The sequence below is a fragment of the Corythoichthys intestinalis genome, chromosome 20 (assembly GCF_030265065.1).
Source record: "Corythoichthys intestinalis isolate RoL2023-P3 chromosome 20, ASM3026506v1, whole genome shotgun sequence".
In the NCBI taxonomy this organism is placed as follows: Eukaryota; Metazoa; Chordata; class Actinopteri; order Syngnathiformes; family Syngnathidae; genus Corythoichthys; species Corythoichthys intestinalis.
Window position 1 is genome coordinate 6906303 of NC_080414.1, and position 7498 is coordinate 6913800.

Consider the following 7498-nt stretch of genomic DNA (forward strand, 5'->3'; position numbering starts at 1 on the left):
CAATTCACAGCAGAAGCTTGTTGTTTTGTTTATTAGTTGTTTGTAGAATATCCTAGAATGAGTTCCTGACCAACGTATCGATAATTGTTGTATCGCCATATCGTCAGATCATCATTATCGTCAGCTTTGGTCGCAAATCGTATTGTATCGTGAGGTAACAAGGGGTTCCCACTTCTACCCCTGTGTCTAGTAAGTTTAGGGCAAAGAATTGGACTTAGGACCAAAAACCCTTCGTACTTCACATCGTACAGTAAACGAATTCTTCACGCCACCATACCAACAGCAGGTGTTTGGAGCGGAGTAGTTCGTATGAAGCGTGGTTTGTCGCGTGGCTGCAGCTGCAGTCAGACCCTTCTCGCCTGAAGGCAGACCGCTACAGGAAGCTTGCCTGTTTTGTAAATATTGGAAGATTAGCAATGTTGTTTTAGCCTTTTAAGGCATTCACAGAGTGATCCTTACACTCTAAATGTAACTCATAGCATTAGCGTAGCATTCGGGTTAGCATTAGCATTGTGAGCGTCCTCTTGAACTCTCACTTGTTTCCATCTTTCATGACACCCTGGTGGGTTTAATTATTTGAAAATAATGTACTGTTCTTGCTGACTGTGTATAATCATAGAAAGAAGTGCTGCGTTCGTTGGTTTTGTAGCACTAGACCGAAAACGTCTCAGGTTATCATTGTAAATTTGAAGCACTTTTTTAAATGTTTGCTTTTCATTATCTACATGCTTTAAAAAAAACAAAAAAACAATACATCGGCCTCAAATATCGGCTGACAAAATCAGCTCTCGGCTTTTGAAAATCCCATTTAACACATTATAAGTTTTATACTCTGCAACACTCACTGAAAAAGCAGAAGCGGAAGTACTGTAAACATTACAGTACTGTAACATGTTTGGAATTTTTGTTTTTCGATATCAGATAGGGACTTGGTATCGGCAGATTCTCAAAATCAGGGGACACGGACTCGGGTGCAAAAACATGCAATCGGGACATCCCTAATCTTTACTGTTCAACTCCATTTAAAATCTACAGGTAATCCACTTATATGATGCTAAAGTAGAGCACCACAGTGACATTGACAAGAACTGGCCATCTTGCCACAATTGACGGGGTTAGGGGAGAGTAATATACAAGCATGAAGCCCGTTGCAACACTATTGATCCCAAGTCTTCAATAAAATTGAGTCATGAAAAGAAGAAACGCACTGCAATCCACATGCTTTCATCATAAATTCTCAGTAGACCAAAGTCCACGCAACTTCAATACAATCTCAGAATGTAATGCGACCTTTACACCATTTCTTCCAAGGTCTGACACCATAAACAGTATCTAGTTGTTTTAAGAAGTCTCTGTCAGCTAATCATTTCATTTGTAAACTCCTGGAAAAGGCAAATGTTTGACTGAATAGTACTGTATGGCTACTGTGCGTATTAGAGATAGACGGATTATCGGCGCCGATATTTAGAAATTTGACGTATATAGGTAGCAGCCTTTTTTTTTTTCTTTTTTGTTTGTTAAATCTGACCAGTCGATATGAAAATATCAATTTAAAACTGGGTTATTTCGGCTCAGATTCAGCCACACCTCTCTCTTCTAACTACAATGCTACGCTAGTGTTATGAGTTACATTGAGAGTGTACACTTCAAAAGGCTCAAGCAACATTGCATATTCTCTCCTGCAAGATTAAAAAAAATCTCATTCAAAATACAAATTCTTATTTATTCATCTTAATCAATATTTACAAAACATGCAAGCCTGATGCTTCCCGTAGCAGCCTGCCTTCAAGCTGCTACAAGGTCCTTCCGGGGTCGTACCGTCAGTCAGCGAAGGCCACAGTTGCCCACATAGATGCCTGATCATAATCCTTTTTTATCGGCTTATTTTTCATTAATCAGCCAATGGCCAATGTTGGAATAAAAAGTCCATAAATCAGCCCGATATACAGTATGGGGCGGACTGCTAGTATTCACTCAGTCCTCTGATTGGGGGTCGGCAACTCAAAATGTTGAAAGAGCCATATTGGAGAAAAAAAAAAACAACAAAAACCAAATACTGTATGTCTGGAGCCGCAAAAGAATGAAAGCCTTATATAAGCCATATAATGGAGGCAAGATATGCTGTTTGTATCTATATTAGCCATATTAGCCTACTATCCAAATTACTAAATTGGCTACAGATACAGCCTTCATGATTATTGTATTTTCCACATTATAAAGTGCACCTGAAAGCCTTTAATTTTCTCAAAAGCCGACAGTGCGCCTTATAATCTGATGTGCCTTATATATGGATGAATATTAGTTAATCATGGCATGACATTCCGTTTAGCTCAGCTCTAGCTTGTGGATGCATAACGCAATGCAAACCACTACTACTACTACTACTACTACGCCTTATAATGCAATGCGCCCTATACATGAAAGCGGTTTTAAAATAGGCCATTCACTGAAGGTCCGCCTGATACTCCGATGCACCTTATAGTATAAGATTTTTTAAAAAGCTCCAGGGAGCCACTAGGGCAGCGCTAAAGAGTCGCAGGTTGCTGATCCCCGGCTTAAATGGTAAAGGGAGATGCTCTTGTATTGCGCCTTTCCACCTTTTTAAAATCCTCAAAGTGCTTCAGACTATATTCTCATATACCTACTGGTGACGCAGCACTTAGACGAGGTCATGAAGGCGGAGAATCGAACCCACGACCTCTGGGTTGGGGAACGACTACTCTACCACTGAACCACGCGCTTTTTATAAGCTATTATTTTCTATTTCTGCGATTCAATAAACGTGCTTTAGGCATTTCAATGAAGTTCAGTGTTCCCTCGTTTTTCCCGGTAAATGGGGACCAGAACCTGCCCCGATAAGTGAAAAACCGCAAATTAGCGCCCCCCCCCCCCCCCTTTATTTTTTTGTGCTCATTGTATTCATTCATATTTAGCATTGGAAAGAGATACATGTATTAAATGTTTTTTCACTTTTTTCCCCCCAAAGAATTTTTTAAAAAACCTTTGATTTATATGTATATATATTTTAACGAATGGTTTTTAAGCACTTCAAATGTAATAATTATGAGAAGTTTGAAACATATTATTGTCCCACCGAATTATTTTTGAACAATAATGTAGAAAAATGCTTGAGTTTTATTGCTGCAACGATTAATCGATTAACTCGAGTATTCGATTGGAAAAAAAGATTCGAATTAAATTTTGCTGCTTCGAGTATTTGTTTAAAGCGGTGTTGTAATGGTTTGTTTTGAAAGTGTTTGCATTTAGTTTTATTGATTTGGGTGGATACACTGCCCTCTAGTCTGCCTCATTATACATGGCTTAATCCAGCTGCTCCCTATTAAGACCAACATAAGCTAGGTTTTTGTTTGAGCTGTTTTTTTTTTAATGCATTCGTAATTTTATTTAAAAGTATATTTAGACAATTATTGTGGCAATATGTGTCTGAAGCATTTGTTAAGCACATTGTAAAAAATATGTTAATATTTTATAGCATTTAAGCTACCAGACCTTTGCTATGTAAGTTAGCAGATTGTTATTTTGTTGTACATGGATCCTTATTATTATTATTTTTATACTGTCTGAGGCTCAGCTCAGGTATTTTGAGGTATATTTTCAGGTATTCTTTTATGTTCTTTATCACATTACTTGATTATTTGAACTAGTTCATAATCGATAGCAGCACCCCTATTGTCTTTATTAACTGCTTCATTGAGTGAGTCCACTCAAATCCGCTTAAGCTGCTCACTTACACACAGTGAGCTGCCACAGCAACTGTTTAACAAGTTAAACGACGATTGACGCATGCGACGCTTTAAAGCTTCAGCTTCCAAGCATCTGTGGCAATATCAAACATTAAACGTCTGTCAATCATTATTAACATTAATAAACTCCAATGCACTGCCTGACCAATAAAAGCAGCAAGAGGGAGAGTGAGACTACGTGATTGGCTCGGGACGGCTCATCTGCATTATTATTATTTTTTTTTTAATCGAAAAAAAATCTGCGATGAATCGAGGGCGCGAAGTTTGAAGTGCGAAGTAGCGAGGGATCACTGTATTCAATTTTTTTACGCGGATGTTTTACTGCAAATGAATAACGGCTCCAAAAATCGGCTATCAGCCCCTCGAACTACTAATAATCGTATCGGTCCTGAAAAACCTATATCGGTCGATCTCTAGTGCGTATATACCTGGGTAAGAATAGGTAGTGTACTGTGCATACTGTATGATTGCGAGCTTGCAGAGCCGGTTTGACAAGAATGCAAACATTGATGCTGTTTAACATGTCCAAAAAAAGCAGTAGTGATAGGGCATTTGCTGAGCCCGTTTTCAAAGTGACACACCCAATTCAAACAAAGTTTCTTTATCCTAGGGCAACATATTCATTCATTCATTCCTATCTGTGAAATATATTTGCAAATTATTGTCTGCGAGTCATTTTTCCAGCTCTCCCTCAAACGTAACTTTTCTTCTAACATGACTTTTTTTGTTGTTGGGGGGGCGGACAATATGATAAAATTCAGTTGTTGTGTTTTTTACTCTAAAAATTTTATAGACAGTTTTAGTTTGCTGTTGTTCAATACTGTATATCAATATGGGTTTGAAACAAGGACGTAGGTTTGCATAGGGACGGTAGGGACATAACACAACCAACTTTTCAAATTGTACCCACCAACTTTCAAGCAACCTTATTTGCATTATACTATGAGTTCAGCTATAAAGGTAAATTAGATTGTGTTGTTAGGATAGAATTGACCCTACAATGTTTAAGTGCTTTAATTTCATTATGTTCAGACTTACATTTACCCCTTTTCACTTGTTATTCAACAGTGCCGGTGCATGTTTTCCCCTCAAACGCACGTTTTATTGGCTGATGACTAGAACCCCCACATTCCCACAATCCCGACAGAAATACATGTCAATATGCCGCCTCCTCCGCCCCCTTTGAAGAGGAGGGATATTGGGAGTTTTTTTTTCTGCTAGCAACCACTGTAAGTAATGTAAAAAGTCGTCAATGTTGTGGAGGTGGGGAACACACCACTAAATTTGCTACTGAAAACAAGCCACGGCCCCCCCTATAAATTTGTTGGCCACCCCGCTTGCCAGTATATCGTTAGATTGTTGTAACATCAGTTATGCATTTTATCCCAAATGCACCTGCTTTTCCCCAGTAATTTTTTTGTTAAATGTACACTTTATGCCTGATATATACATAACACAATAAAACAGAATTGTTGTGGAACTCAAAATGTTGACTGGACAGTTATGGACTATGCACATTAAATCATTAGTAACATCAAATATTACACAATACACCAAAGTATATCAGTAGACGTGTCCTAAAGTCTTTCTGATTGTTTTCCCCTGAAATTTTTACTGCAATAATATTATGAAAACCTGAAATTATGGCTTTTAGTTTTGGTGTGCCACTCCAAGATTTTAAGGGTCCCCATCTGGCCACCCCTATGAAAAATATCTGGAGGCGCCACTGACTGAAAGTCTGACCTGTATCCGAGTTAGCATAACATTAAACTGTCTGAACTTGCTAACCTGAAAAACTCGAGTAGAAAGCTGCTTAGAGAGGTGTCTTCCTGTATGTTTTCTACTTTTAATGTTAATTCAACTGTGCATTTATTAATTAATTAAAATGGATTTATTTTTTACATCATATGTTTAAAAATGTTATATGTAGCCTATGCACATTTTAACCCCACTGCCACCCTCCAAACAAACGCAAAAGCACAACCACTCTAAATGTCCTTTATATGAAGCAAGCATTTTGAAAAATTACTTTTCCCCCTATGAAAATAATTTTAACTTTTTTCATTTGTATGTGGGAACCAGCTATTTTTGAGAAATGTACCCAATCTGTTTGGTTTTATTAATGGCTCGTCCCCAGCAAAAAAGGTTATGCTGTTATCCCTGCCAATATTGAGGCCAAACCCACGCCCATGGTTTGCAATGAAAAGTTGAACAACTATTGTCAAGATAAAGTGACTGTTTAGAGGATTTGTCGTAACAATGGACTGACATACGCAAAATTAGTGTATAAAGAGAAATGGATACATGTGTCTGAAGTAAGCGAATAGCTAAGCTAGCCTCAACAGGTGAATCATCCGACAGGTGAAGCAGGTTTATTCAATTTGCGCAGCTTGAGACCGCGAGCAAACCAAATCAGCAAACGTGTGACCCGTATTCAACTTCAGAATGTTGCTAAAGTCGTCTCTTTTTTTATTTATTTATTTTTCCACGTTAGCATCAGTGAGACGCAGGTTAGCTTCACGTTCCAGCAACGAAGTCGCCCCCGCACACAGGTAGCAAGGACGAAATCGATCAAACAGTACAACCACCGTCTATTACGTGAATGCACTTTATAAAATTAGTACATAAAGAGGTTGGTAGGGAAATAAAACTTACCTGGGTTGCTGTGCGTGTACGTGCTGAAGTCTCCTATGTGCAAGTGAAGTGAGTCAGCTGCCGTTTGCTGTTCATACCACGGCCAGCCCCTCCAGGGAAATGCTTCACCATAACAACCGGACCTTGGAACCTCTCCTCCTGCAGGCCGTCTCCGCTAGATGGCGCCAAAGTTTCATATAACGTACTGGATTGTGTCAATTCAGTGCAATATCACTAGCAGTGATGGGATTTTTTCGGTGATCCGGTTCATTTGGATCGGCTCAGTGAAAAGAGCCGGCTCTTTTTGGCTCTCAAACGGCTTTTTTAACTTAAGCTTTTATTTTATTTTTTTTAATATTTATGACAAATTTAGCATACATTTTGATAAATGACTTGGTGAACTAAATATTGCACTCTACTGAGTGCAAATAGTAACAATTATCAAGCAAAGAAAAGGGTTTTTACTTATTTTATTGAACAATAAAAAGGCTCCAAACAATAAACAAGCAACAAAATTCAACTTCAACCAACAACATCATCATAAAAAAATTGTGAGTAGTAACTGCAAAGCAGCAGCGAACAAAACAAACATAAGCTACTCCTTGCTTTATCTTAACAAACATAAGCTACTCCTTGCTTTATTTTGAATTAAAAGCATTCAAGAAAAATAAATACTTCAACTTGGACGGGCTGATCCGGCTCCTTCTCTCAGTCAGGTCAGGCCCAGGCCATTTGGGGGCCCTAAGCAAAATAAAAGGGGCCCATATTTTTGTCCCACCATTTCGTCACAGTGTACTGTGAAACCCATACATGCAATCCAACCCATACATCCATATTTTATATATTAATCAGATTTTGTTGCACTGCATACTTCAAACTTCTCACCCCAAATGATTGTCAGTGCTTATAGTAGATAGCGCCAAACCTTTTTCTAAAAGAGGAAAGAAAGAAGTTAAGAAAGAACTTTTATTTTTTTTAAGCTTATAATCAAGTATCAAAACTCAAAAAGTCGAATTAAGCAAACTGTAGTAAAAAAAAAAAAAAAAAAAGAATATAAATAGTAAACAAAATAGAATATAAATTAGGGCTGCAGCTATTGA

The 7498-nt window shown here is 38.0% G+C and overlaps 1 protein-coding gene across 1 annotated transcript in view; it reads right to left on the reverse strand.

The window, feature by feature from the left end:
- ppp1r16a (protein phosphatase 1, regulatory subunit 16A) overlaps positions 1-6555 on the reverse strand; it is a 32476-nt gene extending 25921 nt beyond the window's left edge. The window contains exon 1 of the mRNA XM_057823747.1: positions 6420-6555. The gene's annotated coding sequence lies outside the window, so the exon portion shown is untranslated. The remainder of the gene's footprint in view (positions 1-6419) is intronic.
- Between the last annotated feature and the right edge of the window lie 943 nt (positions 6556-7498).